The 22,656-nt window shown below is 44.3% G+C and overlaps 1 protein-coding gene across 4 annotated transcripts in view; it reads right to left on the bottom strand.

Annotated features, from left to right (window-relative positions):
- The window catches only part of LOC140389741 (voltage-gated inwardly rectifying potassium channel KCNH7-like), a 732,829-nt gene that overhangs the window by 668,826 nt on the left and 41,347 nt on the right, over positions 1-22,656 (bottom strand). The gene's annotated exons all lie outside the window — the stretch shown is intronic.

The following is a 22,656-nucleotide window of genomic DNA, read 5'->3' as shown; positions in this document are numbered from 1 at the left end:
TGTGCATCTTGGGAATGCACCTGGACGTAGTGGGAGAGTTCGCAAGGTGAAGGAGATTTAGGGGCACTGAGCGAGTACAGATGAAGTTAAGCACAGATAGTACTGGATCAAAATAAATTGTCACTATGCTCCATGTCACCTTATTAAAACCTCTTGTAATCTTAAGGCCTCACTCTCTTTGAGCATCCTCCCACTGGGATAGGTCCTCACACCATCTGGACACAGCTTTTCCCACAGTCCCTCAACGTAAGGCAAAGTGTAAGGCACATTCAAATTGTGAGTAATGGAGATCCTGGAAGGACTCTGCCGTTGAGCAGTGAACGCTAGACCCCAGCCCCTTATCACCCGCTCCAGTAACGGAAGGATGTGGCCCCAATTCTAACTCACACATGAGCCAGGAAGTCAGCGTGCTGGCTGCATACAGACAAGGGTCAGACATTAACAAAAGCTGAAGAACATCAGAGCTTTCCTCACTGTGAGTCATCATCACCCTCCTGCATTGACATGCTAAGCAGACACAGGCTCCCAAGGCCCAGTAACCTGACAAGATAGTTTTGTAGAGGACCTCCAGTCTTGGTCACAGAGGGGATTTTTGGCGGGTGGGTGGGGGGGGGGAGGTGGCATTTCTCACCCTATCCCCACAACTCCACATAACTTGCACATGTTTGGACACTAAGGGGCAATTTAGCATGACCAATCCACCGAACCTGCACGTCTTTGGACTGTAGGAGGAAACCGTGTTGTAGAGCTTTCTGACAACAGCTGTCCATGCGAACACTTACCCTTCCTAGCCTCCATCCTCCGCTCATCTTCGGCCTCTCCTCCTGCTCCCTCCTGGACTTCCTCCTCACCAGAGGGTACATTATGCTCCTCCTGGTATATTTCATCGAGGGTGTTGCCCCGCCAAATTATTAACTGCACAGCATACAACAAAGATGGAGGAGACACTCGGTGGACTGTATTATAGCGCCCCAGCAGACCTGTAAAAACAGCGGAAGCACATCTTCTGCAGCCCAATGCACCAACCTACCACAGTCCGGGTGGCACTGTGAGCCTCTTTGTACGAGGACTCTGCTTCGGTCTCAGGCCTCTGCACGGGCGTTCAGCCAAGACCTCAGCAACAATGTAGAGCCACATGAGTGCCATCGATGGCCCCCTGAACCTGTGCCAGACCAACGATGGTAACAAATCCCGCTGCCATCTCGTCCTTATAGACCTGGTTGAATTTAATGTGATCCAAGATTCAGTAGCCACCGTGACATCACGGATGCATTTGTGTGGGGATGACTGCGAGATACCACAAAGGTCAGCCGTTGAGCCCTGGAACGATCCTGTGGCGTAGAGGTTGAGGGCTGAAGTGATCTGCATGGTCACAGGGAGAGGGTGCCCACCCCCTCCACAGCGCCCCAGGTTTGAAAGAAGGTTGCATAGGTGTCATACTGTCTCCCTTGTGAGGCGGACCTTCCTGCGGCACATGTTGTCCGGCAGCTCCATGAAGGATTCTCGGGTCCTGTAAACCATCAGTCTCCTTCGTCTTCGCCTTCAAGCCCCCTGTTCGGCCTGAACTGTGGCCGGCCCTTGTGCCTGCCCTCCGCTCCCCTGGCTTCCTGGAGCTGGATTCTCCCTGGAAGTGGCCTCTCGTATCTGCTGGAGTCTGTGCTCTCTTGCATTTGCCCCCTCTACAGCTGGGCAGTGGATACTGTTCCCTTGTACACTCTGGCTCTAGTTAGATACAATGGTGCTCACCTCCTTCCTCCCTTTAGGAGGTCAAGGCAACTGGCTCCCATTTATAAAAAAGGATTGGTGTATCATGTCCACATGACATCACGCTGGTGGGCAGGAAAATTTACTGAGCTCTAAAGAAGAAATTATAACCTCGTTAATGATATTGAAATGGATTCAAATCAGGTTCTCACCCTTCCTGGGCATGAACCTGATCGTGTCGTTGGTGATGGCCCGGGAACATTGCGATCGGAATTCTAGCTGGCACAAGTCCCATATTTGACCTCTCAGGAGAGTTTGCGACCATTGTGGGATTTTCACTCATGATAACGGACCACATAATCGTGCCCAGTGTCTCTCCTGATACTCTGTTCAGAACCCTCATAATTTTGACCATCTCCATTAAATGTCCTCTCAACTTTCTCTTCTCTAAGGAGAACAGTCCCAACGTTGATAATTCATCCCATGTAACTGATGTTCCTCATCACTGGAACCACTTTCAGAAATCTTCTCTAAAACCTTCACATCCTTTCTAAGTTGCGGGGCCCAGAAGTGGATACAATTTTCCATTTGAATCTGCCGGTCTCAGTAGGACTCAGCAATGGTGATAAGATTGACTTGTGCCTTTGAGGTAGTGAATGGCAGGTTAAGTGAGTGGGCAGAAAATTGGCAAATGGAATTCAACGTAGAAAACTGTGAGATTGTTAATTTTGGAAGAAAGAATTAAAAGGCCGATTGTTATTTAAATGGAGAGGGACTGCAGAAAGGGATTTGGGGGTCTTTGTTATTGTAACCCAGAAAGCAAGCATAGGGGTGCGGAAGGTAATAGGGAGGGCAAATGGAATGCTGGCTTTTCATAGAATTTACAGTGCAGAAGGAGGCCATTCGGCCCATCAAATCTGCACTGGCTCTTTTGAAAGAGCACCCTACCCAAGCCCACACCTCCACCCTATCCCCATAACCCAGGAATCCCACCCAACACTAAGGGCAATTTTGGACACTAAGGACAATTTATCATGACCAGTCCACCTAATCTGCACATCTTTGGACAGCGGGAGGAAACCGGAGCACCCGGAGAAAACCCACGTACACACGGGGAGAACGTGCAGACTCCGCACAGACATTTATTTCAAAGGGGCTGGAGTATTAAAGTAAAGAAATTTTGCTGCAACTGTGAGGTCCTAGTGAGGCCACATTTAGAATACTGTGCACAATTTTGGTTACCTTATTTAAGGAAAGATGTGTTATCACTGGAGGTAGTACAGAGGAGGTTTGCTGGAATGATCCCAGGTATGGAGGGACTGCCATATGAGGAAAGATTAAACAGGTTGGTTCTGCACTCCTTGGAGTTCAGAAAAATGAGAGGTGATATGATTGAAACACACAAGATTCTTTGGGGTTTGGATAGGGAAAATGTTAAGCGGATGTCTCCACTGATGGGAGAATGTAGGACCAGAGGACAGTATAAGTGGGAGCTCATTCAAGGTGGATTTGTGGAAGAATTTCTTCTCAAAAAATGGTGAATCTTTGGAATTCTATACCCCAGGAGGAAGGTATTATTCTGGTCAGTAGGCTTGCTAAACAGCCTATGACCTGTAATTATTTATTTACATATGGGCCGAGATTCTCTGGCCTCCCTGCGGCATGCTTCTTGGCGGTGGGATGTGGCCTGCCATTGGTCAGCGGTGGCATTTCTGGTCCTGCCAATGTCAATAGGATTTCCCATTGAATCCACCTTGCTCCATTGGGAAACCCAGGTGGGGGTGCGCCGCCGGTGGGACTGGAAGATCCCATCAGCAGGAACAGCCGGAAGATCTCACCCATGGCTGCACCTAGTGTATTATAGGAGTCAGCTTGGGGGTGGGCTAGTCATCGGGCATTTTGTATGTGCCCAACCCTCCATCGCCACCATGCCAAACACCAAACACACACCTGGGAGGGGCACGTAAAAACTAGCCCAACGTTTCAGGTCTGTGACCTTTCATGAAAACAGGTCTGAAATATGAACTCTGTTTCTTTCTCCACAAACATTACCAGATCTGCTGAAAATTACCAGACCTGCTGAAAATGACCAATATTGTATTTATTTCACTACCAATAGTATCTCTTGAAAGTGAGCATGGAACAGGAGTGGCGCAGCAGTGAAGGTTTCCAAAGCCAAATTGCTCATCGACTCTTATTCAGAAAAGTGTTTTGAACGTCTGTGGTACTTATGAACCAGGCTGCGTGAAAGGATTCGGAAAATTGTCCCGTTGTTAAGATTTAACTCGTAAATTATCTCCTCTTAGGAAAGGTTCTGGGGGATGGAGAGTACCCATGAAATTATATCCCATCTAAGAATCAATGTTTTCGGGAGAGGATAACTGAAAGATTGGTATAATAAACTGATGAGACAAAGCTTCTTGCTGTAAAACTTTGTGCAGCAACAGGGAACATTTTCAGCAATTTGAGTAAATAAAACAGAAAACAGATGGTTGCTATTTGAAGCTAAGCAGTGATGAAAGAACAGAACAGGATCAGCAACAATAATATTATTCATTGAGTTGCTCTTTCCTGATTGCATCAAGGGATTTATAAGTTAATGCATGCTTTTACTACACTGTCGTTGACTGTGATACATGATAATAAAATTGTACAGCATTATTAGATTCTAGATATTCATCAAGAAAAGCATTGCTATATCCTATGACTTCAGGGGAAGTCCGTTGTTTTCAGAACATGGCAGAATAACATTTTAACAGGGGCTATTTCAACTCTCCACAATAGACACGGGGCAGCAGGGCAGTTGAAATTAAGAAGAACGAACAAAGAACAATACAGCACAGGAACAGGCTCTTCGGCCCTCTAAGCCTGTATCGGTCATGATACCATCCTTGGTCCAATCCCTCAACACTTCCAAGTGCCATAGCCCTCTATACCCATCCTATCCATGTATTTGGCGAGATGCCTTTTGAACGCTGTTAAGGTATCTGCTTCCACACCCTCCCCTGGCAGAGCATTCCAGGCACTCACCACCCTCTGTATAAAAAGCCTGCCTTTCACATATTCTCTAACCTATGACCCCGAGTGACTGATCCCTCCACCCTGGGAAAGAATGCCTGCCCACCCACTCTATCCATGCCTCTCATAATGTTGTAGACCTCCATCAGGTCACCCCTCAACCTCTGTCGTTCCAATGTAAACAGCCCGAGTCTATTCAGCATCTCCACATAGCCAACACCTTCCAGACCACACAATATCCTGGTAAACCTCCTCAGCACCGTCTCCAAAGCCTCCACATCCTTCTGGTGGTGTGGCAAACAGAAATGTGCACAATATTCCAAATGCGGCCTTGTCACGGTGCTGTACAACTGTAGCATGACTTGCGAATTTCTATACTCAATGCTCCGTCCAATGAAGGCAAGCATTCCATATGCTTTCTTGACTATTTTGTCAACTTGTATTGCCACTTTCAAAGATCTGTGGACTTGTGTGCCCAGATCTCTCTGACTTTCTGTATTCCTAAGAGTTTTGCTATTTACGGTATATTTCCCCTCTGTGTTAGACCTACCAATGCATTACCTCACATTTGTCTGGATTAAACTCCATTTGCCATTTCACTGCCCAAGTCTCCCACCTATCTATGTCTTACTGTATCCAGACAGTCCTCAACACTATCTGCCACTCCACCAACCTTGGTGTCATCCACAAACTTACGAATGAGACCAGCTACATTTCCCTCCAAATCGTTTATGTTTATACAAACAACAGAGGCCCAAGCACTGATCCCTGTGGAACACCACTATTCACACCCTTCCATTCAGAAAAACTAACAACCTTCCATTCAGAAAAACAATAAAGGGCATGATCTAACTACCACATTGCGTCCCGGCGCAATGCTGTGTTGCCAGTCAGATCACGAGAGAGGCCGAAATCGGGATCGTGCCAGATGCCGATCGGTTTCTGATCGGGTTCCGATCCGGATCCCGCCTAGACGTGGCGAGAAACAAATAATTACAATTAAGGCCAATCTCCATATCTTTAATGGGATGGACCCCCTATTAAACAGCCTCCTGTGATCTAAACTGCTCCCCATGGAGTGGCCATGCAGGCGACCTTTAGCACGCCTATTTAAAAATGTATGCAATAGTTGCTGAGGGGTTTGGAGGAGGTGAGTAGCCATCTTGGAAAATGGGCAGTCAGCTCGGGGCACCGGAGCTGCTGCCTCAGGACTTGGGTGGGGGGGGTAACATCAATAGGAGGATACCCTTGTGCTGGGGGGTGAGGGGCTCAGTGCCTGGGCATCTACAGGCCACCCCCACAGATTGTGTATACTCATAACAGGGTCAACTGCAGCTGTTGCCCATCCATCCCACCGAACACCCCCAGGGCAGAGAGCCTTGTCCGTGGTAATATGGTGAAGGTCTCTGAAACCCCATCTGACCATGGCAGCATCTGGCTGTACAGCCGAAGGCTATTGCCATTCGGGAATTGGCATTGTTACTTATATGAGCACTTCACAGCTCTCAAGTAGATTCCCGTGGGTAGACATGCCAGGTCGCAGGCGAGTGTTACTGCCTGGCATCCTAATCAGACAGGCCTGGACATTTTGCCTGAGCACTTGAGGTGTCAACACCGCAGAGACAGCAGTCAACAATCAAACACCCTCTGGGCCGCAGCACTGGGGATCTCCCCGCGACCAGAGAGTGGGTGTGTGGATCTGGGAAGGAACCTGAGCCATGGGGGAGGGTGGAGGGCACCGTGGGGGTGGCGGGTGCAGGTCAGCCCACAGTGCGGTACAACGTGACACAGGCTTCACATGTCTCAGGGGTAACATGTTTAATGGTATACAGTCACTATCCCTCGCTACCGCCCCCCCCCATGCTAAATTAAGTCCACAAAGATCAGGTGGGGTTATGGGGATAGGGTGGAGGTGTGGGGATATGGTAGAGGTGTGTGCTTAGGTAGGGTGCTCGTTCCAAGATTCTATTGCTTCGCCTGTTAGATCGCGCCCATTCCATTTTCCATTTTCTGGTCCATTAATCCCAATAAAGTCTTGGTGGTTACTGATGCATTTTCTAGGAGCTTGAATATTAAATATAGATCGGGATCTCAGGACTTACCGAAGCAAGATGCTTGTCACACATGGCTGCCCCACCAGCTGGACCTGCAACATGCCAGTGAGGTCCATGTGGTGGCTCGAGACATGAACTGGAGGCTTCCAGTAGTAAACAAAGAGCGTTTAGTGATGAAAGCCAAAAGCAGACAGATAACCGGCACAGAACACGACACACTGGTCTTTACTCTTCTGCTCCCTGGTCCACACTGCCCAGGGTCCTGATCCTAGGGCCCTGTGAAGACACCCCATTGGAAGGGATTCATGCACTCCCACATTATTGGCCCAGAACTGGTCACGTGGTCAATGGAGTTCACCCTCTCCCACTTAAAGGGGCCGCGCTACCTCAGTACACTAAATTTTTAAAAAATTGTCTCTAGTAGTTCACTGAGCCCCACAAGGAAGGATCAGGTCTGCTGCCCCAGGGATCCTTCCCCTTTCCAGCATTTAAAATCTGCTTCTGATTACCTCTCTTGTGCAGGTTTACCATTTTCTCCCACCAACTTCCCACCAGGTGTTATAATCATTCATTTTGTCATAAGTTTCAACTGCGGAACAAATTTATCAAATGAAATAAAGAACAAATGAATAATAGCAATTATCCAACAGATATTTTTATCACAGTTATTGTACTCAGTTTGCATCTTGTATTGTAGAAATTAAGCGCTAAGCTAGTCCATAAGTAATATTCTCATGAAGCTGCTTTTTCTCTGCACATTCGGGAATTATCTGGTTTGGCTAGATCTTTCCGAGGTTTTAAAAAGACAGTTTGATAAATAACAATGCACTTCTGAGCATGCCAAAGCAGAATTAATAGTAATTCAAAATCAAGTTTGTATAAATCATGAGTATTTTTCTATTTGAATTGAATGGCCTGCTCCTTCTTCCCCAAATGAAATGATGTGCCGGAATCAAAGCTTTAATTTTAAAGGCAGGCAGAATTATTACTCACTGCACAGTTTAATTAAATTCTATAATTCTCATTAGACAAACCAACTAAGTGTTACAACAATGTAACAAGTTAGGTTGTGCTACATTCCACTGAGTGAGCTGGATGGAATTCACTTGGGTTCAGTTAGGTTCTAATAGGTATTTCCACAAAGTGCAGAGCTTGACATTAAACTTGAGTTGTAGGGAAGAAAATTATTTTGTTAAGAATTATGGCACCTTATATTTGTGGCCCCCCCAGAATGGATTCTGAAAATTGTATTTTGGGGATCATTTTCTACTGGTTAGATTTCTCTGTATTCAAGGAAATCCACATTACTGGCACATGTGGAGCTTATCACTTCCAAGATGGATAGTACACCTCTGCTGGCTGGACTGCTTAATTACTATGACACACAAAGTATACATTGGTGTTAGAAACAGTTACAATTGGAAGGTGATCAACCCAGATTTAGACCAGCCAAATGTTTTCTCACAAAAATGAGGACAGGATCATGATGCATGATCGATGCGCCCATTTTCTCCCCTGCAGGAATCATGCCAACTACTTGATGCCAACTAATGCAGCCAGCATTAAACATGTTGTTGAGTGGTTGCGTATCGCAATAGAGGGACCAATTTTGAATGAACTGAGTGCCACAGCTAGCCTGCATGACTTAAAGCAGCTGCAGCTCTTAAAGAGGAGGTGCGTTCTGGTTGGAGCAGTTGCTAGAACAGTTTGTGGATGAGGACAGTAAGAGGATTGAATTATGGTGTAATGGGTCTGACACTGTACTAGACATCCAGCTGGAGGAGGTGGAGGGGGGAGAGATGTAATCTATTCACAGGCCTAGGAAGCTCCCAAACAAATTGTGCAGAGGCAGTGGGAGTAGATAGCCATCGCGGTGAATATCAGCTGCCAAAGCCCAAAGACGTGGTTACAGTGCTGCAAAAGGTTCAGTGACCATAGAATTCCTGCAGTGCAGGAAGAGGCCATTCTGCCCATTGGGGATGCAACGATCGTCTGAAAGAGCACCCTACCTAGGCCCAGTCCACCACCCTATCCCTATAACTGGGTTACAGGGATAGAGTGGAGGTGTGGGCTTGGGTAGGGTGCTCTTTCTAAGGGCCGGTGCAGACTCGAGGGGCCAAATGGCCTCCTTCAGCACTGTAAATTCTATAATTCTATAACCCAATAATCCAACCTAACCTATACACCTTTGGACATGAAAAGGCAATTGAGTATGCAAATCCACATCTTTTACTGTGTGAGGAAACGGGAGAACCCGGCGAAAATACAAGCAGACATTGGGAGAATTTGCAAACTCCACACGGCCAGTGACCTGGGGCCGGGATCGAACCCGGGTGCTCGGCGCCGTGAGGTAGCAGCGCTAACCACTGCACCATCGCGCCACACACCTCTTAGGGTTTATTGGAGTTTAATGTCATAACATTTCAGATTGTGTTAAGTAGGTATGGCATGGAATAAATTTGATGGATGCTTGAGTATATTTTTAAGGTTAATGAGTTGTTTTTAAATGATTCAGCTGGGCAGATGGTGAAGTTGTGGCAAACCAGAGGAGAAAGGTCACCCTCTATGGTGTAATACACCTTTCCAACCAAATCATTTTTGAGGAATATGTGGAGAGATATAAAGGACAACATCAAACACCACAGCTTTTGTAGATAGAGGATTAATTGCTACAACAACTATGTAATAGCCTGCACAGGGCCTACGGAGGGGGAATGATTCTCTTCCCCGTGGTCCTTGTGGAGTTCGAGGGGATCTCTATTAATGTCTGTATAAAAGGTGAGCCGGTAGGACACTGACCAGAACAGGGATCCGGTAGGGATCTATCGGACAGTGCAAATATTGTGTGTAAAAAAAACACGTTTCTTTATTTTACTCGATGTGGACTCCCCGTATTCTTATGAAAAACTAGATGCCATTTTATACAAAACTTAGCTTGTTGTTTCAAAAATGTTAAAGAAAAGTTCCTTTAATCTTCATTTTGTAGTCATTATAATTTAACATTTCCAGGTATAATACTCTACACAGAACATCATTAAAATGAAAGAAATGGCATTTGGATCTTAAAATTGTTCTAATTCCATTACATTATTTCCACAAATGTTCATATAACATTTATCCCGAGTTTTTCTCTGTAGCTATTTAAAGAAATGAATCTCTATGAGCTTGGCAGTAGATGCAGAACTGCCTTCTGTTCCTCTCAGGTATTTTGCGTTTAAATGCCTTACAAATCACATAATTGTGAGTCCCATTCAAATTACTGCCAGTGTAAGGGATAAAGAAAATGCAAAAAAACCCAGATTCAACAAGAATGCTTTTCGGAAAATCCTGAATGTACATTTAGTCCATTTTACGCCATTGCCGTTCACGATGGAGCCATCTGAATCCTCATAATGTCAAATTACCTTCATAGAGAAGAGTAGAAAACTGGTTTTAGCTTTCCACACATTAGTATTTGAGTATTTAAAATATGCAATGCACACTGTGTGAACACAGCAACCATAGGCTGAGGTGCTAATTAGTGCACAATAAGTGTTTTGTGCTATATATTTCTTTGTGTATTGATACTATGTCACATTATTGTGGAGAAAGCGAGGGAAGATTTTTAAAGAAGGAATCCAGAACTAAAAATGAAAACCAAAAAGGCAAATTGGGCCAGATCATGGAGTTGTAGTAAATTGTGCTTTTGATATTCTGAAAGGAATCACTCTGGTACAAAATAGAAAAGCAACCTCAAATGCTCTGGAGATCCCCGTCAGCTGATGATTTCAGCCCTCAATTTAAAAGATTCCTTTCACTGATTCTTTGACAGTTATTTTTTGAGCCACCAATTTCCTGGCAAGTGACTTGGCAAAGTCTTGAATATTTGTGGAGAATTCCTCCGGGGAAGGCTTGAATGCTAAGGAAGAGTTTGCATGCAAAACAAAGTGTTCAAACGGAAAATGCCCCTCACTGAGTTGACATCAGGATAGATCTTGACTTGTGTGATAGTCTTATATCAATCCTGATTATTATCTTGATTTATTTCAACATGCCCACATGGCAATCATTAAATTTTAAGTTGCTTGATAACGTTGCAAGCTGTGTGTCAACTTGTCAGCATTTCACAAGGAAAGTCAATTTTCTCTCCTAAGATTAGAAATTATTCTATAAGCCAATCAGGTCAGTTGGAAGGCACAATTCAGGCTTGTCACAACTAATCAGATCGGTTGGAAGGTGGAAATGAAAACTACACAATCATTTTTTTTCTCCTATTGGATTTGATCCAGCAAAATTTTAATGATTTTCCCTCTCTACTTTATACACGAAACAGCTAAAATGCAGTGCCTAAAGATTACAATTTTCTGCAGAAGAATTTGTGAGCATGTCCTGCTGTTGCTTTCTCTGAATGTTGTTTTCCTCAAGAGTAGATGTTGTTGAGGTTTGGAGATAAGGAGGATGTGAGTTTTTTTGTTAATGCTCAGGATGTGGGCACAGTTGGTATTGTCTGTTACTAATTGCCCTTGAGAAAGTGATAGTGGACCACGTTTCTGAAATGCTTTGGCCTGCGTGGGGAAGGTGCTCTCACATTGATGTTAGGCATCGGATTCTAGGATTTTAACTCATGTTGACGAAATAGTGATATATGTTCAAGTCAGTATGGTGAGAAACTTGGAGAATATGGATGGCATGCCAATGGTTGAGGGCTAATGGGACGGTGCCAATCAAGTGGACTGCTTTGCCATGGACTCAATTGAGCTTCTTGAATGTTGATGCAGGAGGCATGTAGAGATCATTCTGATTTAAGCTTTATGAATGGTGGGCAGGCTTTGGAGAGGCAGGGGGTGACCCATTCCACGCAGAATATCCAGCCTCTGACTTGATCCAGTAGCTATAGCATTTATGTGGCTGGTTTAGTTTAGTTACTGATCAATAATGATCCCGAGGATGTTGATATTGGGGGATATGGTGATGGCCATGCCATTAGGTGTTGGGGGAGGTGGATAGATTTTTGATGGTGATGGCCATTTCACAAATATTACTTATCAATCGAAGCCTGAACAGTGTCTAGCTCTTCCTGCATGGAGTCCTGGAGTGCTGCATTGTCTGAAGAACTGTGAATGCAGTTGAATCCTGTGTAGTCATCAGTAAACAAATCCACTTCTGACATTACAAAGGAGGGAACATCATTGATGAAGCGGCTGAGAAAGTTGGTTGAGAATGATGGGCTGAGGAACATCTGCAGAGATGCCCTGGGCCTGAGATGATTGTCCTCCAACAACCTTAACCATCTTCTTTTGAATCAAGTATGACTTTGGAGAATTTCTGGAGTATAGTAAACAAAGGGCTTGCTAGAAGTGACTATATGCCTGAAGAGTGGAATAGAGGAGGTAATGAATTTTAATGAATAATTTCAGTCCAATGTATTGCTATGATGTATGATGCAGAACCTTGTCTTCCTTGGGTGAGTCAAAGTTCATGGCTATGTTTTGTAATTTAATTATAATCAGTTTATCCTCATATAACTAAGATCCCTTTTTCGTATTCTGGCATACCCAGAAAAAGAGCTTATCCCATTTACATTAATGCAGTTAACATCCACAGAAAAATATGAGAAATGATAATAGTCAGTAAAATAATGGATTCCTTCCTTTAGATTGAAGGTAAACAGTCAGGTGTGTTGGAAAGCACAGAATTTAGCTTCCCACACATATTGCTGGAGATTTGCACATCCTATTTTTTTAATGATTGTAGTGTGTAATGATATTTATTTGTAGATGAAGAAAATAAACATTTTTGATAGGATTAAAAGAACGACACAGATTAGAAATTACTGTTGACAATAATGATGATATCATGTATCTTTGATTTTTTTTCTCACTGTTAATTGAATGGAGGGTGTTAACAAATATATTTCAACTTTACCCTGTGATCTATTTAAGTATGTACAACTAACTCTCATTCCATATTTTAAATAACTCTGATCCCATCAGGAAACTATTTTGGTCTGAAGATAGGATTACAGTAGATTCCAAAATGACAGTCAGCGCACAAAAAACTGGCATAAATTAAAATCTACTGAGAGGAAGACGTACTCCAATAAGACATAAATCTTGTGTCTTCAACATTCACATCCCCTTTCTAAAATGCACCCCTGCTGCATGCTCCACTTTTATGTAATTTATAATTGTTCTCCATAATAAATGATCAAACGTTGTGTGCACTTAACATGATCATAAGATCCTCAGAACTGGGGTAAATCTTCTGGTCCTGCCTGCCAGGGGAATTTTCATGGTGGGACAGAAAATCTGATGAACCATTGAAAGGTTCATTGACCTTGGGTGGGAATTTCTGGTTATGGAGTGCGGGGGAGGAGGAAAGAAAGATTCCTCCCATAAGAGCGGGATTAGACTAATCAACCTGTTGATCCTACTCCATCATTCAGTATGATTCTGGCTGATCAGATTGTGCTCTTAACTCCACTCTCCTGCTTGCCCACGCCCCGCAAAACCCTGAACACCCTTGTAGATCAAAAATCTACCAAATTCAGCCTTGAATATATTCAATGACCAGCTTCCACTGCTGTTTAAACTAGAGATCCCTTATTTTAAAACTGCCTCCTAGTTTTAGATTCCACCATGAGGAGAAATATCCTCTCAGTAGCTACCCTGCAATGCTCCCTCAAAACATTAAGGGGGCGATTCGCCGATATGGAGGCCAAGTGTTCGCGCCGTCGTGAACGACGTTGCGTTTCACGAAGGTGCGAACAGGACCCGGGCACGACCTATTCTGGCCCCCACAGGGGGCCAGTGCCAAATGGGCGCCGCGCCAACCCGTGCATGCGCAGTTGGGGCAACCCAATCCTGCGCATGCGCAGTTGGGCCGCGCCATCCTGCGCATGCGCGAGGAATGTCTTACTCACGCCGGCCCCTCACCAACATGGGGCCGGTGTTCTGGGGCCACGCGCGGAAGGAGGTAGGCCCGGGGGGGGAGAGGGCGGCCCGCCAATTGGTGGGCCCCAATCGTGGGCCAGACCCCATCGGAGTCTACCCCGGTGAAGGAGCCCCCCTCCCTCCCCCACAGGCCGCCCCCCCCCCCCCAGCGTTCCCGCAGAGTTCCCGCTGGCAACGACCAGGGGCACCGGCGGGAACCTGTCGTGTCGTAGCGGCCGCTCAGCCCATCCGGGCCGGAGAATCGCCGCTCGTCGGTTCTTCGAGCGGCCCAGTGCAAATCGCGCGCCGCTGGTTTCCGGGGGGTGGGAGAATCACGTGTGGGGGTCGGGGTGGCGTGGCGCGATTCGCGTGGCGCCCCGGCGATTCTCCCACCCGCGTGTGGAGGGGGAGAATAGCGCCCTAAATGTTTCAATAAGATCACCTCTCATTCTTCTAAAATGCCAATGACTATGGGCCAAACTGCAGCTTAAACTGTGATCCACACCTGCCCCACTGTGCTTTCAATACATCTTCCAATGTAATAAGGCACATATTGGACGCAATCTTTTGGCTATTAACACCAACGGGATCTTCTGGTCCCAGCGACGTGCTCACGCCATGGGTTTACTGGTGGCATGGGGTTGATTTAATGGTAAATCAATAGAAACAGAAAGTCATATTGGACTCGAAACGTTAACTCAGTTTCTCTCCCCACAGATGCCGCCAGACCTGCTGAGATTTTCCAGCACTTTCTGTTTTTAATTCACATATAATCAGGGCTGTTTATGAGCTGGAGCTGTGCCGGCATTGGCGAGGCTGTTGGTCAGCTTTTGCTAGCTGACACATATATATTTATAATCACTTTTATAAAATGCCATCTGCCTACAACACTCCAACAAACAGTGAATACGTCATTCGGAAACAGCAGTGCTCATTTGTGTACTTTGCATTACGGCAAATCAACCCTGCCATTTTGTATGATAACCTTTGAATTGCAAAACTGTCAGGACACAGGCACAGGAATAGATAGGAGTACACATGCCAGTTCTAAAAATAGTTGACAACTCAAGAACAGCCTTGACATGTGAAAACAATTAACTACATAAGCCTTGTAACATAATAAGTTGAAGATACCAAGGACGTTCCTTCCCTTGTATTGAAGGGGAAGACAATATTCCTGGATGAAGGCCCAAAGAGATAATCCATATAGTTGTGCGTTTTTAGATGAGTCCTGGGTCATTGTCCCCCAAAAGATTCTGAATTCTGAATGTATTTTTTTACATTTTGGTTACATTCATGAACTTTTACAATTCATCATGTTTAAAATATTAATAAGAACAAAGGAAACATCCAGATGACAGAGACATTACACTCCAGCCAACTCTCCACCCTTTCTCAGATACATTCTTTTCCCCATTCCTTTGAGTTCATACTGATGTTTTTCATCTATTCCTTCATCAATTCAGCTTGGGTTCCACTCCCTTTTCATCCTATTTACTGGCACTCATCTTCCAATCTCCCTCAGTCTTCAACGCAGCAACACCTCCCACCACCCTCCCCACCCCCCAACAAAGTTCACTCTCCTTCCCCTCCTCCATCTCACTTAATTCTGGCACATTCCTTCTTCTTCTACCCCAGTGTTGCGCTCTGCTTCTTCCCCTCCAAGGGCCACTATCAGCTTTTTGACTCTGACTTCCCAAGGAAACACTCATAGCTTCTGCTTATTGCTTTGTCCCCACCATCACTTCCACTATGCCCTCTTCACTTTCATGTACACCTTTCTTTAACTGCCATCCAATACCAGCCCCACCATTTTCTCTCAACCTCTCACATTCCTCCATGTAACTTTTCACTTTTCTTCCCTCTTTCTTAGGCATTCTGCTCCCTTTCTTCCCCTTTGAATTATGTCTTGCCTTTTCTCCCTTCTTCTCCACTTTCTCGATCTACACAGTCTGCATCTTACCCTGCATTCCCTCCACCATTTCCTTCTTTTGGTCACTCTTCCCTTTTCTCATTACCCTTTGTATCATCTTTCATTTCCTTCCCGATTGCTTAACTCTTGAAATTTTCCACACTTGTTCTCCCCTTACATTTGTTCCCATTTACCCTTCCCTTGCATTCATCCTCCTCTGGGTCTTCTATTTTCCCATGTTGCTCTGATTAAAGTCCAGTAATTAAAGCACAAAACAGGCCCCACCATTTCTCTTCATGTGCTCCCCATAATAATGGTTGCAATTTCTACCTCTGTATATTTGAGAGAGGAATTTTTACTCTTGAGAATCTCTGCCTCTAATATACAGATCCAGTGCCTGGGCCATTAATGTGGGATGGGGTTACAGAAAGAGAACTAAGGCATAGCAGTTTCCACTTTACTCAGGAGAAATGGGATGAGGGAGCAGGGGCAGTGGCAGGACATGGCTGAAATGATTTGTGTCAGCAAATACTAACAGACTGAGGCATATATCACTGATTAAATGTACCCAGCAGCAACAAGGTAATTCAAAGAGCAAATTATCACTGCAGCTTGGTTCAGCTCCTTGATAGCTGAACATTAGCTTGCATTAAAAAAATTGACCTTTAACTTTATCTGTACTACAGATGGTCTCTGGTAATGAAATCAGATCATGATGCACACAAAAATCATTCATCACTGATAATGGGCGCGGTTTAATTTTTAAAAATCGGAGTCTGTTCATGGCGGAATTAGTGGTATCGTTCCTGTGCTATTTGGGCCTCAGCGGGAACCCCTCCCCCCCACACTCCCGAGGCCACACTTAGCGTTATTTCCTGCACTGAAGCGCACTGGTGAGTGGAGTTCCTCAGTGCAGGAATAAATTGGGGGAACATTTAAAAATGGTGCCCTGATCTCTCGACCCCTGCCTCCCCTGTGTGATCCTGGATTCCCCCAACAACCTAGATCACCAAAAGGGGATTCTCAGGTCCCCCGCACCCCTCACATGGGCAGGACACCCACGGGCCCGATCCTGGGCGTGGGAAAAATGCTAGCTTGGCACCTTGGCACTACCACCTAGGCACCCTGCCGGTGCTACCTAGGAATCCTGGCAGTGTCAGTGTAGCACCCATGTGGCACTGCCAGGGTTCCAAGTTGGCAGTGCCAAGGTGCCCAGGTGTAACCAGCAGTGCCAGGGTGCCACCCTGCCCAGAGCCCAAACATCCGCGGGTCTCCGGTCGCCTACAGGTTTCATCCAAGTGCCGTCCTGCGTAATCCCCATTTGTGGTAATCAGTGCTAAACATCAGCCGTCTGGGGTCTCGTCGGTGAGGCCGATAGATGCTGGTTGCCGGTTAGACCTGGCGTCAGCTTAGTTAAGTCAGTTCTACTATGTGAGTCTGCACCCTGCCCATTGTGAGTGGGATCCAGATCGTGAGATTTGGATAAATCCCGCGAGGCATATCGGGCATCGGGAATCCCGGAAGAGGCCCGATTCTGGCGGACATGGCCGGTAAATCGCACCCAACATCATCAAAGACAGAAAATTCACTACTCAAGAACTTGAAAAATCTATGTTCAGATTTAAATATACATTGTTAGAAAAAACAAATAAGTCACAGGTTCGTAACCACAAGCAGATGACACCTCTGAGAATTAGAAATGGCAGCAGAATTGAGTTGGATCCATTTTATCAAATATATACCTTTCAGGAATACACATAAACCCATTTTATATAAAGTTAACACTCCTGAAACTGTCTACAAATGCATTTTCTCAAACTTTTAATTCTGAGCCTACTGATTTTAACAAAAGCACAGTATTGTGAAAAATTATACACCAGAATATAAAATGGGCGGGATTCTCTGTTCCTACGGCTAAATGCTGGCTCGAAAGGAGAATCCGCGGGAGGTTCACGTCAAAAAAATCATCGCGAACCTCTCACCGATTCCGATACTGGTGAGGGGCTAGCACCGGTGTCCTGTGAAATGTTCGCAGATCGCGTCGAGAACAGCTGGAGAATGGCCGGGTCCCGGGCCATGCATGCGCATGGTCGTGCCATACAACATGCCACCAGCATGTGTAACCTTATCCTCTGACCACGACCCCACAGCTGACACCCTGGTCACCCCCCGGCCACCCCCCACCTGTCCCCCCCATCCCTGGCAGACACCCCCCAGGCCAGCGGCACGGATTCAGGCCAAGTGTGGTGGTGCTGGACACAGTCCGCAACCGGCACGCCAGCTCAGACCACACTTCTCCCGTGCCGTCGGGAACTCAGTCCATCGGGTCAGAGCATCATGGATGGGCCAGCCGATGAGGCGCCAACAGCATTGCAACTGTGCGTGACGCAATTCACGATGCCGCCAGTTTGGAGGGGGCGGAGAATCGCAAACCGGCGTCAAATCGTTGCCAGCCCCGATTCCGATGTTGGAATCTATTCTCCGCCGATTGCCGATTACGATTTTGGCGTCGGGCAACGGAGAATTCTGCCCAATATGTTTGTATGCGCTCATCTGTAAAATAAAGCCAACAGTTTTATACCAACTCCATTCACATTACAATTTTAATCCCACTGGAGTAATTGATTACTGAACTATGAGTATTTCAGATTGCTGTAAAGATCTTGATAATAAGTCCTTCTGTGATCTGCCCAAACCACAGAAAAATGTATCCTTCAATAACATTTTTATAATACTTTTTTTTAGGATTTCTTGTTATTGTGGAATAAAGTTTTTCCATAACAAAAATCTACTTTATTTAATATAACCAGATCCTAGCATCCCAGGCTGCTATGAGAAGTTTGGGTGGAAATAACGGTAGCTGGGAACATCATTTTCCATCCAATCCTCTGTAACTACAGGTGTAGTGTATTTATGGGTCTGACCCAGTTAAATGTACGGTCATTGTTAAGCCTCAGGATGTTCACGGTGAGAGATTCAGTGATGGTAATGCCATTGAAAGCAAAGGGGAAATGGTAAGATTATCTATTGTTGGAGATGGTCACTGCCTAACAACTTGTTTGGTGTGAATAGTACTTGCCATTTATCAGGCCAAGCCGGACTGCTGCCCAGATCTTGCTGCATGGAGACAAAGAATGTTCCATTATCAGAGGAGTTAGAAATGGGTCTGGATACCGTACAATCTTCAGCAAACATCCCCAATTCTGACTTTATGACAGAGGGCAGATCATTGATGAAACAACTGTAGATAGTTGGGCTGTGGACACTGCTCTAAGGAATTCTTGCAGCCATGCTCTGCATCTGAGATGACTGGCCTCCAACAGCTACAACCAGCTTCCTTTGTATGGGGTACGGCATTAATCATAATTTTATTAGGGCTCCTTGGTGCCATTTGGTGTCAAGGGCAGTCACTCTCACCTCATCTGTTAGTATTATCTATGAAGTAACATTGTGTTGCAGACTAGCTGTTTGTGTAATTTGGGATTTTATTCACAGTACGTGTTCCAGCTCAAAGACCTTGGTGATGGTACCAGATTGTCTGAAATCCATTATCACTAAAGTGCAATGAGGCAAGATTTTATACTCTCATCCATGCAATTTTGATGTATTCACCAGTGATGGCAAAATAAAGAGCAGCCTCAAAGTCTATCTTCTAGACATTGCTGAAAAAACATTGTGTACCAGCTGAGACTCCCCAAGGAATTTCCCGCGACCTATTCACTGGCACCCTCAATCAGCTAACCAAAAAGATAGTGGACATGCCCATGTACCATTTTATAGCCTTCCATGACTGCACAGGTGATCTTTAAGGTATTTTTTAAGAAGTTGCAGCATTCATCTGTTCTAATTGATTTATATTAGTATATAGATATCTGGACATACCTTTGCGAAAAGACAGCAAAAGGGCAAAGACTTGTTTGATCGGCCTCATCTTTCTTCTGTAGCCACCTGGGTTGGCCAACACCCAATGTAAAATGGAGAACAACGCAGTTATGTGATCCTTCACGCTTTGCGTTAGGATCACAAGGAGGGAGTGTAGCCACCTGAGTTGGCCAACTCCCGACGTAAAATAGAGAACAGCAAATGCTGAAGGGAAATTCAGCCAACACAGGCAGAAACTAGCAGGTGCAAGTTTACTGTGTATTAAACTTAAAGGCTTTGTTTACCTTAAATGTTTCGATTGTTCCCGGGGATCGCTCATTAGTATATAGATGGCCGCTACATTATTTTGCAGATGGCTGCTTGTATCAATGCTGTCTGGGCTTTTGCAGGGTTTAATACACAGTAAACTTGCACCTGCTAGTTTCTGGTGGTTACACTTCAATTACACCGAAGTCCCCATGAGTATTAAGCATATGGTTTATAAGACATAAATGAAAGTCAAGGACCAAGCAGTGAGGTAGATTCATGACTAACTGAAGGAGTGAGCACCTGACAGATTTGTCAAAGCACCTCACACAAGGACTTGGATGAAATACTTCAAGATAAGTACCTGATTTTGGTTCTGGGTTTGTAAAACATGAAGAATACAAGCTCCATAAATCCTTTCATCGTGCTGTTCATTAGTTGGTGAGGACATTTTGAGAGTTTTGGATCAAAGCTGCTGGAAAATCTTACCTGCAGACCAGTCATGAAAAGACACATTCACAGAGGTTTGGTGCCTACCATGACACTGCAGAATGCAAGCAGACCTGTCAGAGGTTCTGTGCCTTCAACAACTTGAATCACTGCCTGATTGTGTGTGTCATTTTTATTGTTTTCTATTATGTACTCAGAACGACATTTCCTCAAAGGTTAAGGTGATTAGACAGACAGATAGTTTAATTTGATGTATTTGCTCAATTATTCTCAAACAGATAATCCTCAACTTTAATTGATAATTGATTTATTTATTTTCCAGATAAAATTTGCGGATCTATAATGACCCAGTTTAGATGCGAATACCATGGGGAATTTACTCCCTTCCAGAGGTAAAATAAATGGGTGGCCAACCCACCACTGATCCACCAATCCAACCTATCCCCCATAATTTGGCCAGTGGGTAAGGCATCAGCTAGCCTGCGCATCATTAGGCCTATTGAGGCCTTTAACTGGGCCATTAGGGGCTAATTAAGGTTCAAATCCAAGCCTCCATTGTCAGAATATGGTGGAAAGTGAAGGAACGAGTCCAGCCCACCTTTTCACCATCTGATGGGAAGAAAGGGGGTACCTCCTTTGGTGAGTGCAATGCGTACTTTGGGCATCCCCCACCGTCATGATGTTATGTACCATGCCGTCTCTACAGCAGCCAAAACTTGACATCCCCCACACCCATCTCCCCGCCCAAAAAGCCTTGATTTACCTTAGCAATTATCAATTTTTAAAAAACTCTTTTTTACTTCTATTTTAGAATGGAAGTAACATTTGGTGCAGTGATGCAAATAGAAAATCTATGATTCTTTCTTCCCAACATTTCATAACTGTAGACATGTGTCTACTTTGTCGCTGATGTAAGTGGACAGAGAGCAACATGCCCTAAAACAAGAGGTGGTTGGGATAAATCATATAATTCAATGAGGGGATTACTCATGCTGCTGTTACCAATACAGAAACAAATTCAAATCTTCAGTTGTTAAAAGTTTCAGGAATGTTTGCAAACTATAATGTATTTAAATAATTTGTAGCTGCCTAAAGTTCTTTAATCTGGTGAGAACTTTAATTAGTAAATAGGTATATTTTATAGCAGAATATCAAAATAAATTAGATTGATATGGGATGAACAGGGTGCAAAATGGTAAAATGAACAGAGAACACTTGGGAATATCATTGGATGCAATATCTATTAAATATCAAAAAGCAACAAATGAGTGTGCAATATCCATGTCTGAAATAAATAACTTATTTAGTTGTTTTACTCAACCTTTTCCGTTCATTCAATAGTAAAAATGGTGATATAATTTACCATGTTTCAGAGAACAGTTTAAAAATGGATGCAGCTAATCTTTGGAGGAGGGGTAGTAGCTGACATGGAAGCAATTTTAATAATTAGAGATGTCTTCAGTTTGATCTTGTGAAGTGAATGTCAAGCTAATAAGTCGATAAGATAGAAGCTGAAAGAGGCAGTTACTGGCCTTGAAAAGACGCGCATGCAAAGAAGCTGTCAGAGATACAAAAGGATCCTAAATCTTCAAAAATCCTTCCCGTGGAGACATGACTAGAGAGCTTCTGATGCTTGGGAGCAGAAAGTTAAACATTATTTAGGTTCAGTTTTATGATTTATAAGATCTTATTGAATCTGTGCAATGATTCAGTCCTATTTTATTGACATTTTGGTGGTGTTTTAGGTTTAATAACTTTAGAGCTGATATTGTGGCTTGGAGTCAAGATGAGCGGAATGGTCTGAGGTGACTTGAGGCTATAATCATAACATTAGTCACACTGCAGAACTTTAGCTGGTGTGTTGTTTGGACGTGTGCTTATTGCCAAGGTGATAGCTGGAGGAAGTCTTATGTATGACAAGCCTGATTTGAACACCTCATGGGAACTATTAGTCAGTCTGTCGGTTGCACAGCAGTGGTTTCCATATTTGCTTTGAATGTAGTGTGGCAAAAAACAGTACCCACAAAATATTATCATTGTCAGGGATCAGATGATTGATCAAATAAACATGTTCACTATATAACTAATGTGTGGGGGATGGAAAACTGCTACAGAAACTGTATACAAAAAAATTGATTATTTTTTGTTATAATTTGATTCCACTTTTCTCTATGTTTGGTTCCCTTTGTTATTCCTTGGTGGCAGCCATGAACTGTATTATCATCTTTACACTCAAGGTCATTTGCATTTTCTTTCGAATATGCATGATATCGATTATTAAATATACATTTAAATTGCAACATTTGCCCAATAGAATTAAGTTCATCACGATGTGTTAATTTCTCACAGAGAAAAAAAATCTTAATTTAGAAACTCATCCATACAACTCTGTTTTTAGTCTTTGAGTCTTTCTTTTCACAAAAATAAATTCCTTCCTTTCTGCGGTGAGAGAAGGGAGATTAGATTTTTTTTTTAGTAC

This window comes from Scyliorhinus torazame, chromosome 2, assembly GCF_047496885.1.
Source record: "Scyliorhinus torazame isolate Kashiwa2021f chromosome 2, sScyTor2.1, whole genome shotgun sequence".
Taxonomy (NCBI): domain Eukaryota; kingdom Metazoa; phylum Chordata; class Chondrichthyes; order Carcharhiniformes; family Scyliorhinidae; genus Scyliorhinus; species Scyliorhinus torazame.
Note: the sequence above shows the minus strand (reverse complement) of the source record. Positions and strands in the feature narration are given on the sequence as shown.